This window comes from Phacochoerus africanus, chromosome 7 (genome assembly GCF_016906955.1).
Source record: "Phacochoerus africanus isolate WHEZ1 chromosome 7, ROS_Pafr_v1, whole genome shotgun sequence".
In the NCBI taxonomy this organism is placed as follows: Eukaryota; Metazoa; Chordata; class Mammalia; order Artiodactyla; family Suidae; genus Phacochoerus; species Phacochoerus africanus.
The window spans coordinates 13,352,581-13,365,134 of NC_062550.1; the positions used below are offsets into that span (position 1 = coordinate 13,352,581).

The 12,554-nt window shown below is 46.7% G+C and overlaps 1 protein-coding gene across 2 annotated transcripts in view; it reads left to right on the forward strand.

The window, feature by feature from the left end:
* Window positions 1-12,554, forward strand: part of LARGE1 (LARGE xylosyl- and glucuronyltransferase 1) — a 604,219-nt gene that overhangs the window by 94,998 nt on the left and 496,667 nt on the right. The gene's annotated exons all lie outside the window — the stretch shown is intronic.

Sequence of the window (12,554 nt, forward strand, 5' to 3'; positions counted from 1 at the left end):
AACCCATTGTGTCCAGTCGGGGTCAAACCTGCATCCCAGCACTCCAGAGATGCTTCTGATCCTCCCACACAGTGGGAACTCCCTTAATCATTTTTTTTATTTGGTTCATACCCTGCAGGCTTCACCCAGTGTCCTGTATTACCTGTATGTGTCACATTTTAGAGGGTGCCTTGTGTCTGGTGAAAGAGCATGTGTTGGCTGCCTAGACCTACTGTGGAGGTGTGTGTTGGGGGGGAATGGTGCCTGTGGTTAGAGGAGAAGAATTATGCAATCGCTCAAGATATGAATATTGGTAACTTTTAAAATGCACTGCTCAGATCAATATATAATAATCCCAAGAAATATGTCATTTCCCCTCTAAGCCAGCAGAGCTACGAGTTTCATTAAAAAGGCCATGGCAAATCTCGTTTTAATTTTATTTTTTATTAAAAAAGGCCCTCTTGCTTGAGATTCTAATCTCCCACTGAATAATAGGTGTCATTCTGGAGTTGCAAATAGCCAGCGCAATAACATGCATTGTATGGTACTTAAATAGGAATCAGGGCTGTACATTAGAGTAGGGACAAAAATAGGTCAAAAAGCTTTTCCTTTTTCCTTTTGAGTACAATGTTCTGACTTTCCAGATGGTGAGGAACCATTTAGAGCTATAAAGGGATTTTGATTTAGGTAATGGTAACCTTGCTTAATTTTACAAAATGTATATTTTGTAAAAGGAACTTGGCTTTCTTTGAAGTTCTGCAGACGGTGGATCAATATTTTAGAATGTTATTTGTGACCATGAGATTCCGTTTGGAAGGCTTTTTTCGCAATTTACTTTCTGGGTTTTAAAATAATGTGCCCCTATTTTTGGAGCACTTGGGTACTTGAGTCTTTTCTGATTTTGTGTCCTTATATCTGTGTGGCTTTCAGCAAGTCCCATAGTCTGTCGTGGGTGCCTCTTGGTTCATCAACTCAGCGTTTATTCGCCCTGCCTGATGTTTCTTTGGAAATCCATCCTTCAGCCCATGAACTTTGGTGGAGATGATATTGTCTGTGACTTTGGGTGAGAGATGTGAGCCAGGTTATCCCTGACTACAGGAATTTGGATGAGCACATCGCCTGGTCAGAGCCAATGAAATGTGATGGGAATTTTGTAGAGACTGTTGAGAGGCTGTTTTTTTCCATTGCCCTTGAACCTTAGAGGATGTAATTCTGCACATCTCAGCTACATCCTACCTAGCAGCTGTCTCTCCACAGCTTGGCATTTGGGAATGAAGTCAATATGGATAAAAGCAGAGCTGAGAAATAGAGAGAGACCAGGTCATCCAGTAGACCTAGATCAAACTTTACTTGAGGGCAGATATACCTTGGGCTTTGTAGATTTTAAGACACTGAATTTTTTGTTTTGGTTAGACTGATTTTTCTGTCGCTTGCCACTGGAGAAGCCCCCTTCCAATTTCTGAGACTTTTTTTTTTTTTTTTTTGCGCTGTTTAGGGCCATAGGTGGGTCATATGGAAGTTCCCAGGCTAGGAGTTGAATCGGAGCTATAGTTGCCAGCCACAGCAATGCCAGATCCGAGCTGAATCTGTGATCTGTACCACAGTTCATGGCAATGCTGGATCCTTGACCCACTGAGTAAGGGCAGGGATCAAACCTGCATCCTTGTGGATACTAGTCAGATTCATGTTCGCTGCTCCACAACAGGAACTCCTGAGGCTTTTTTTTTTTTTAAAAACACATTTGGAAGAGGAAAAAAGAAACAAACAAACAATGCATATTAGCTAAAATTTTTGTAAAAGTTAATGAAAGGTAATATATATGCAAAAGCATTTTCAATGTGGTAAAACCATGCTCAGATATCTGCAAGGGAAAATGGGCTGGAACCTTTCAAACCAAATTTTAACTTTGTCTTTATTAGAGAACAACACCTTTCCACAGATCAAAGCTCAGGGAAGAGATTAGACTATATATTAGGCTCAGTACTTTGCCGAAGTGAGTTGGCCTCCAAAAATAACTTTCAATGAATGTATGTAAAAGCAGTTCTTAAGGCTGAGAGTCAAACTGCAAAAGGATTCTGTATGTATTTTTAGGACCATTTTCACATTTCTGACTTAGATCCTTTTCTTTTTTTTTGTCTTTTTTTTTATTGTTGTTGTTGTTGTTGTTGTTGTTGCTATTTCTTGGGCCGCTCCCGCGGCATATGGAAGTTCCCAGGCTAGGGGTCGAATCGGAGCTGTAGCCACCGGCCTACACCAGAGCCACAGCAATGCGGGATCCGAGCCGCGTCTGCAGCCTACACCACAGCTCACGGCAACGCCGGATCGTTAACCCACTGAGCAAGGCCAGGGACCGAACCCGCAACCTCATGGTTCCTAGTCGGATTCGTTAACCACTGCGCCACGACGGGAACTCCTTAGATCCTTTTCTTAGTGTATGTGGCCTTGATTAATTTTCCTAGACTTTTAAAGTAGGGCTCTTCATTCCTGTGGTGCCAAGCTATTTTGCCAATGATGTTGTTAAATTGAAATACCTTTTTTTTTTTTTTTTGCCATTCCCATAGCATGCAGAAGTTCTTGGGCCAGGGATCGAACCTGAGCACAGCAGTGACAACACTGGATCCTTTAACCTCCAGGCTACCAGGGAACTGCCTCTAATACTTTTGTATTGAGTATGACGTGGGAAAGAATTGCAGACTTGGTCAGGATGGGAGTGTGTGTCTTACATTTTCCCCCTGTAGGTTTGCATAGTCTCTTCTGCACTTCAGAGGCTACATTTTAGAGGCATGTTCTCAAATGATCTGGCCAGTGGATCCTGTCGTGATTTCATGATCCCACTGGAACGAACAGTTGTATGTCATGTGCAGCCGAAAGGGCCTGGGCAGAGTTCTCGTTGTGGCTCCGTGGTAGCAAACCAGACTAGGATCCATCAGGATGCGGGTTCCATCCCTGGCCTCACTCAGTGGGTTAAGGATCCAGCATGGCCCTGAGCTGTGGTGTAGGTTGAAGATGCGGCTTGGATCTGGTGTGGCTGTGGCCAGCAGGTGCAGTTCTGATTCGACTCCTAGCCTGGGAACTTCCATATGCTGCAGGTGCAGCCCTAAAAAGCCAAAAAAAAAAAAAAAAAAGGAAAGAAAAAGAGAAAGAAAGAAAGGGCCTGGGCTTTAAGATTGTGTGACCTTGTCTGAAAAAATAAGACCTCATTTCTCAGTAGGGTTTGTTATGAAGATTATAAGAGGTGAGGAATGTGAAAGTGCCTCTAACCTAGTAGGCAGCTAGTTATCACTTTTCTTATTTTTTAAAATTCATGTAAAAGAGATTTTAAGGCAGTCAGTCTGGCTCTAGGGAAGTGAAGAATTTTGTTAAAGAGTCAATTGGTCTCTATAGCTTTCATCTTTTAATTCTTGAGGCTACTAAATCTTCTCGCTAGACGTTCTGTTTTGTGATCTGGACTAGTGTTGATAGAATGAGGAGAATGTTTTCTGGGTAGGCACGCTAAAATACGTTTATTTGTTCACTCATTTATTCATCCATTCCACAAATAATCGGATTCATTCTGTGCCAGGTCACCTAGCGGAAACAGCCTTTTCTTTTCCAAAGTCATTTCTTGACTTCCTGGTAGGGCTGCGAACTGAGCTATTTTTGAAGCTGATGTGGAGATCAAAGTAGAGTTTTCCACCAGAAGTTCCATGTGGGTGCCCTCTCTCGGGAGAGATTTTGCCCTCGTGGAAGCAGTCTGCTTTCGTTTTTCCTCCCCTGATGCCGATAAAAATGTGGAGAAGTGTCATGGGGAAGATGGGCTGGTTGGAATGGGCAGATGCGATTGGGGACATCCAGGAGCTCTGGCAGCCGGAGGCAGGTGGGGTGGGTAGCAGGGCAGTGGGAAGGAAGGTCCCTCAGGCTGAACTTGCAGCAGATGGAGCTGTCCACCCACACGATGGGCAATTGCAAGACATGCAGGTGAGATCTGCCGCCAAAGGTGTTTCATCAGAAGCCAAGAAGGACAATTCTTTTTTTTTTTCTTTTTTTTTTTTATGGCTACACCTGCGGCATATGGAAGTTTAAGGGCTGGGAGTCAAATTGGAGCTGTGGCTGCCAGCTTATGTCACAGCCACAGCAATGGCCGATCTGCGTGGCATCTGCAGTCTACTCTGCAGCTCGTGGCAACACCGGATCCTTCACCCCCTGAGCAAAGTCAGGGATCGAACCTGAATCCCCAGGAACACCATGTTAGATTCTTAACCTGCTGAGCCACAACAGGAACTCCTGGAGGACAACTGTTACCGAACATGATGTAAGATCCTAGCGGTGCTCTGAGTCATTGAAGACTACGTAGAGGAGAGGCCAGCAGCCCTCGTCCCAGCGTGGAATGTCAGGAGGTCCTTGATGTTTCAACCACGTGGTAAGACATAGCAATTGGGAATGGTCGGCAGAGATTGGTGAAACCATAGCCTACCACCTGGTTTTGATTAACCCACCAGCCAAGAATGACATTTACATTTTCAATGGTCTGGGGAAAAAAAAAAAAAAAAGAAAAGAAAAAGAAAGCAACCACAAAGAAAAACATTCAGATCACATGAAATTTAAATGTCAATGCGCATAAAGTTTTGCAGGCACACAAACCACCATACCTATTCATTCTCCCTCGTCTGCGGCTGCTTTCTGCTACAATGGCAGAGCTGAGTAGTTGGCAGCAACCATAGGGCCCCCAAAGCCTGAATATGTACTTTGACCATTTATATAAAATGCCTGATGGGCCCCTGTTCTAAAGTAGAACTTCCCTACTCCTGGCGTCCTGAAACTCCACGGACAAGGATGTTTGCACAGCACTCGGGGATACCTGCAAGGGGCCCTCCTGGCTCGGGACTGGAGGCGTGGCACCTCAGCACACCTGAAACCACCATCCAGAAACCACTCTAGCCTCCAGCAGGGGCTTCAGTCCCACCTATAGCTGTTGGATACGGATGCTCTCAGCTGGATCAGGGCTTCTGTGGCTTCTCAAAGATGCCTCAAGACTCAGATCTTCATGGTCATCTACGGAACGGGCTCTCCCAGACATTTCTAGAGTTTGCAAAGGCTTCTCACGGACGTCTCTATCTTTTGCTCTTTGTTCTGACTCCCAAGTTTTGCCTTTGACAATCCAGCCGGTTCTGGTCCTCTGTTTGGATTAGCCTTTCTCTGGAAGGTGCTGCGGGCAGGTTATGAAAGCACTTGCTGTTGAGAACTGTCTAATGTTGTTGGGGAAATGGGTCTCACCTGTATGGAACAGAGGGTATTACAAAGACTCTGTGCCTTTGCCACGACTGTCTTGGGCTGCCGCATCTTCAGCACCTGCTAATGGAAATGACCCCAACTTTGTTGAATGGGCTGCCCTAGGATGGTGGGAGCATTGGCTTAAGGATAGGCAGCTGACTCACTGGCCATTCCAGAGTCTGGGCAGCATCTTTGGTAGTGAGCCAGCGTGTCAACCTATATCCTGATGTGATAATGCTATTACATGCATCTTGACAGTCCAGCCGGTTCTGGACTAGAAAGAATCTTGACTAGAAATGTAGGGAGAACCAGTCACTTGGGAGCGGGAAATGAAACAGGAGGGGAACTGAGTCTTGTGGCCAATAGTCATGAGTCCTTAGGAGTTCTTCTAAGGACATGAAGAAGCAGGCAAGTCCTGCCTTCTTGGATGTTGTAATTTCCAGAGTAAGGAAATATGGGAGAAAAGTCTTTTAGAGATTAGTGCTACAAAGGAAACAATTGAGACTAGATTATTATTAGCCCCCTCGCCTGGGCTAGAAAGTGAATGGTGACAGAGGGAGGGGTTGGGTGGTCAGGGAAGGTCTCTAGGGAGGGGACAGCTAAAGGCTGGGATAAAGCTGCTGCACATATAAAATAAATAACCAACAAGGACCTAGTGCATAGTACAGCAGTACAGGAGTCTGTATTCAATATTTTGTAATAACCTAGAAGAGAAAAGAATCTAGAAGACGTATATGTATATGTATAACTGAATCACTTTGCTGTGCACCTGAAACTAACACAACATTATAAATCAACTGTACTTCAATTAAAAAAAAAAAGATGTTAATGATACCTAAACCAGTCTGGATCTTAAATAAGCTGCTGTGTAAAGAGAGGACAATAGAGCATTCTAAGGCAGAGGGAACAGCAAGTGCAAAGGTCCTGTGGTACAAGTAGTTTTGGCTTGTTCAGAGGACAGAGAAAAGACGTTGTGGCTTGAGATACAGCAGTGGATGTGAGGTTGGAGGAAACAGATCTTATGGACACTGGAAATAGCTGAATCAGCTCATGGCCAAGCTCGCACTCTCCCAGCTGGGCCCCTTGTGATGCCTGGGTTCTAGCTGCCGGCTCTGTATTGTTTGCTCGTTCTATAACTGCTGTTCTGAGGCTCATGGAGGGCCTATCTCCCTCTTGCCTTCTAAGCGTTCCCAGTAAAATGCCATTGTCTGAGCTGGCTTCATTGAGTCTCTGGTTTTTTGCACACAGATATTAATCACCTCTAGGACTTAGAATGTGCCAGATCTTGTCCTCACACTTTGCAGGGATTAACTATTTTTTTTCCAGTGAGGTAGATAATACTATCTTCCCCATTTTATAGATTCAGAACCTGAGTCACAGAGAGGTTGAGTTACTGGTCTCAAGCAACCAGCTAGACAGTAGAAAGGTGATGTTTGAAGCCAGGTGGCTTGCTTCTGAAGCCGTGCTGCCACTTGAAACCAAGGGACACACCTGAGACGAGGCATGGGGTGGAACTTGGTGGCAATAGAGGGAACGTTGAGCTATAGGTGTAGACAGGTGAGACTGAGCCTAGCCTGGTACAGGGATAGTGAAGGTGCCATGGGGTCATGCTGTGCAAGGGAGCATCAAATGGGCGGAGAGGGCAAAGCTTATACTTGCTCCTAGTAGCCAAGAAAAACCTTCTGTTTTCCTAGCAGAGACTGTGACTAGGGAGTCTAACACTTATTTGGCACCACTGCATGCCAAGTGTTCCTCATTGTATCAGACTACCCCAGCAACCCTGCGAGGAGGTGGCCTTGACCCTGCATTGCTGGGGAGGCATGATGCTCAAAGGGGTAGACAGCCTTGCCAAGATCATCTAACAAGGAGAACATAGAGCTAGGATTTGAACTTTTTTTTTTTTTTTGGTCTTTTAAGGGCTGCACCCATGGTTTATGGAGGTTCCCAGGCTAGGGGTTGAATCAGAGCTGTAGCTGCTGGCCTATAGCACAGCCATAGCAATGCCAGATCTGAACTGTGTCTGTGACCTATACCACTGCTCACGGCACCGCCAGGATCCTTAACCCACTGAACGAGGCCAGGGCTCGAACCTGTGTCCTCATGGATGCTAGTCAGGTTCATTTCCACTGAGCCACGACGGGAACTCCTAGTATTTGAACTTTTGAACGATCTGACTCCTTTGTCTTTCCTTCCGTCACTCCACCTCTGTCCCACCTGCAGGGAGCAGGCTGAGCAAGAGGAGAGAGCTGGACTCCACCCTGGTCATTGTCAGCCTTTTCTGGCTTTGGTTCCCTTTGAGAGGCTGTTATAATGTAACCTCTTTCCCAGAAGTGCTTGTTTGTGCACAGTGCGCACGTGCGCAAACACACACACACACACACACACACACACACACACACACAGACACACACACACACACACACACACACACACACACACGAGTCCTGCATGCAAATTGAAGGGCTTTGCTGAATCCCTTCTGGGATTCCAGAGCCTGTTCCTGACCTTGCAAAGTCAGGCTGGACCAGGCCTAAAACAGCTGGAAGAAGGAAGAGAGTGATTCCTAACTTCAGGTCTTGTCCAGATCTTTGTGGCCGAGAAGCAAGGACGGCGTTCATCTAAATAGCGTAACTTGGGCTCCTTGGATGTGTCAGGCCCCAGGCCTAGAGCCTGATTTCATTTCCAATGTCACTTGAAACCTATGATGTGGGTGTTGTGGTTTTTCTCTATTTTAAAAATGATAGAACAAAGCTTAGAATTGGAGGGATGTATTTAAGCCGGGTGGGCTCAGAATCCTAGATTCTAACTTAGTTCGTGGCAGCATGTTCCATAGCATGAACAAGCAAGGGCCGGTGGATATTGCCAGATCCCCAAATGTCATTTCTCACCTGCCTCTCTGTTAGGCAGCTCAGATCCACGAGCCTGGGGAATTCTGTTGAATTTCTGGTCCCATCTTGAATGCCATCGATGCATTAATTAATGTAACGGTGAAAGCACCGTGCAGTCAAGGAGTGTTGTAGAAACCTGCAGTCGTTGCAGTGCCTCTGTTGTAGACAGCGGTGCCTGGAATCTCTGCTGAGACAGCTCCAGGCTGGCCAGGGGCTTGACCGTCGGAGGGGTTTTGCACAGATTCACCTGCCGCAACAGACCCCACAAGTGCAGAATTGTTAAGTGCAAACACACTTAAAGATGCCACATATGGCATAAACGGTCCTCTGGTGGTAAAATAAGATACGGACATAAAGCCCTTATAAATATCTAATAATAATTTACACCTAAGCACCAGCCATAAAGTAAAATTCAGCTCCATCCAGTTTTTCAAGACTTTTTCCCTGGCGGAGAGTGCTAGCCATTGTGTGATTTCTCCTCTGAGTGAAGAAAAACAAAATCCATTTTCCCTAAGCATGGTTATTCTTTGAAATGGCTTTGGCCTCAGACTTTAGAGGGAAAAATTTTTCCTGCATAGGAAATGCTAACTGTTTCATTTCTAAAACCACAGCTCTGTGGCTGAGGCTTATTAACATGATGGAAACTTTTACTCCGGGCTTCTGACTTGCTCCTGTCTGATTTTTTTTTTTTCATTTACTTAAAAAAGAGTGAAATAAATGAGCAGTGCTCTTTTTTTTTTTTCCTCCTAGCACTTTCCCTTTGAATATTCACTTTGATGGTTTAGCTTTTTAAAAAGGAAATTTTAATTGTTTGGCTTAAATGTTTACCGTCAAAACTATGGACTATAAGAAGGGAAAAAATTGTTTATGTTCCCTGCACTCTCAACTTATTTCTAAAGATAGGTATTTTATATTTATTTGATGACTCTTATTATTTACGCTCCTGTAGTCATAAGCTCCGCGAGAGAAAGGACTTCCTGTCACCATAGTATTCTTAGCACCTTAAAAAGATCTTAGCACATGGAAAATACTCAGTAAATATTTTTCAGTAACTGTCAGATCCTTAGAAAGCGGTGGAAACAGCAGATTCTTTTAAATCCCAGCTTTACCACTTGGGGGCTAACTAGCTTGGGCAAGTCTGAGATTCCAGCATCCTCGTGGTACAAAAACAGTAATTGAGACTGATGCCTCTTGGGGCATGTTAGATAAGGTTGCAGTTACAGAGTGTCGCAGACTGGGGAGGCCTCAAAAACAGAAGTTTAGGCGTTCCTGTGGTGGCTCAGCGGTAACGAACCTGACCAATATCCATGAGGACTCGGGTTTGATCCCTGGCCTCGTGCAGTGGGTTCAGAATGCAGCGTTGCCATGAGCTGCAGTGTACGTCGCAGGCATGGCTCGGATCCCACGTTGCTGTGGCTGTGATGTAGGCTGGTGGTTACAGCTCCGATTCGACCCCTAGCCTGGCAGCTTCCATATGCTGCAGGTGCGGCCCTAAAACAAAACAAAACAAACAAAAAAAGCCCCTCAAAAACAGAAGTTCATTTCTTTGCAGTTCTGGGAATAGATCAGGCTGCCTGCAGGGTCGTTTCTTCTGAGGCCTCGCTCCTTGGCTTGCAGACAGCTGTCTTCTGTGTGTCTGTACTGTCATCCCTCTGGATGTGTCTGTATCCGCATCGACATTCCCTGTAAGGATCCCACTCATGTTGGACCAGCCCAGTGATGTCGTTCCGCCTTCATTTAAAGGTTTAAGGATCCCATGTTCAGTGCAGTCACGTTCTAAGGCACTGGGCTTTAGGACTTTGCAAGGTACCGAGAGGATGGGGGGACACAGTTTAGCTCGTAACACAAGGTTATTGATTATACTTTGCAATTGGTGAGGTGTTGTTTGGGTATTAAGGTATTACTAAGGAATTTACCACCTAATTGAGGAGATAGTGTAATTAACAACATAAAAGTCAACTCACTCTTCAGGCTGGATATATTCTAAGCTCCTTGGTGAGTGTGGTGTTTTGGGAGTCTGGAGAAGATTTATCCCACCCATAGTCTGGGACATAGGGGTGTTCTCCAGAGTGGGCTTTCCAGTAGAAGGTACAGGTATACCCTGGGCTTATTGAATCCCTGTGGCCTTTACCCACCTGCAGGTGGGGCCACAGCTCCAACATGGTAGGGCACCTGCCAGGCTCTGTCTGGTCCAGTCCAATAGTGGCGGTCTAGTCACAGCACCTGCTGTAGCCAGACACAGTTCCAAGTAGGCCCCCATGGAGAGTATCAGAAAATTCCCCTGGAATCACACAATGTGTGCTGGAGTCTGGATTTGAACCCAGGGGTCTGCTCCCGGCTCTGTGCTCATCTCACCTGCTACGCTGTCCTGGACCCGTGAGCATGTCCTTCTGGATGCTCAGCCTGCCTGGCTGGGACCACAGGTTGGTGGGTGTTGAGCCTGGAGGCAGCTGGAAACCCCCAGGAGCAAATCTATGGCTGCAGCTCCCTTTGACTCCAACAGCTAGTTTCAGGGTTTCATTGTTGGCCCAAAGAGTGCTCCTGTGGGCCCTGGGCCACCCAAGGCCTGGGGGCGAGCATGAGGTTCCGGTGCAGCCAGGAAGAAGCCACAGCTCCTGATGAGCTTTCTGCCCACCCTGGCTGAAGCTCTGTTCCAATTCTTGGCATCTTTTTAGCTCTCCAGATGTGTTCAGATCGTCACATGTGTCACTGGAGGAGTGGAAGAGCAGACACAGGGGAAATGTTCTTATGCAAGCTGAGATACTGCTATTTGACAAAACTCTTGGTGAAATTTTTGTTCTGTGTACACCCAGAATCTCTGCGGACGTGTGAGCATTGTCACCACCATCACTGTTACCCTTTCCACCAGCACCACCCCTACCGTCACCCTTCTTCTCCTCCTTCTCCTTTTTCTTATTCCTCTTCTTCCCCTTCTTTTTCTTCTTCCCCTTCATCGTCATCCTCACCATCATCACTACCATCATCACATCACCACCGCCATCTCCACCATCATCCTCCCCCACCATCATCACCATCATCATCTCTATCGCCACCACTGCCACCATCATCTTCATCACCACCACCATCTCCATCATCATCCTCTCCACCATCATCACCATCATCGTCTCTATCACCACCACTGCCACCATCATCTTCATCACCACCACCATCTCCATCATCATCCTCTCCACCATCATCACCATCATTGTCTCTATCACCACCACTGCCACCATCATCTTCGCCACCACTGCCACCATCATCACATCACCACCGCCATCTCCACCATCATCCTCCCCCACCATCATCACCATCATCGTCTCTATCACCACCACTGCCACCATCATCTTCACCACCATTGCCCACCATCATCACATCACCACTGCCACCATCATCACATCACCACCACCATCTCCATCATCATCCTCTCCACCATCATCACCATCATCGTCTCTATCACCACCACTGCCACCATCATCTTCACCACCATTGCCACCATCATCACATCACCACTGCACCATCATCACATCACCACCACCATCTCCATCATCATCCTCTCACACCATCACCACCATCATCGTCTCTATCACCACCACTGCCACCATCATCTTCACCACCACTGCCATCTCCATCATCATCTCCCCCACCATCATCACATCACCACCACCATCTCCATCATCATCCTCTCCACCATCACCACCATCATCGTCTCTATCACCACCACTGCCACCATCATCTTCACCACCACTGCCATCTCCATCATCATCTCCCCCACCATCATCACATCACCACCACCATCTCCATCATCATCCTCTCCACCATCACCACCATCATCGTCTCTATCACCACCACTGCCACCATCATCTTCGCCACCACTGCCACCATCATCACATCACCACCGCCATCTCCACCATCATCCTCCCCCACCATCATCACCATCATCGTCTCTATCACCACCACTGCCACCATCATCTTCACCACCATTGCCACCATCATCACATCACCACTGCCACCATCATCACATCACCACCACCATCTCCATCATCATCCTCTCCACCATCATCACCATCATCGTCTCTATCACCACCACTGCCACCATCATCTTCGCCACCACTGCCACCATCATCACATCACCACCGCCATCTCCACCATCATCCTCCCCCACCATCATCACCATCATCGTCTCTATCACCACCACTGCCACCATCATCTTCACCACCATTGCCACCATCATCACATCACCACTGCCACCATCATCACATCACCACCACCATCTCCATCATCATCCTCTCCACCATCACCACCATCATCGTCTCTATCACCACCCACTGCCACCATCATCTTCACCACCACTGCCATCTCCATCATCATCTCCCCCACCATCATCACATCACCACCACCATCTCCATCATCATCCTCTCCACCATCATCACCATCATC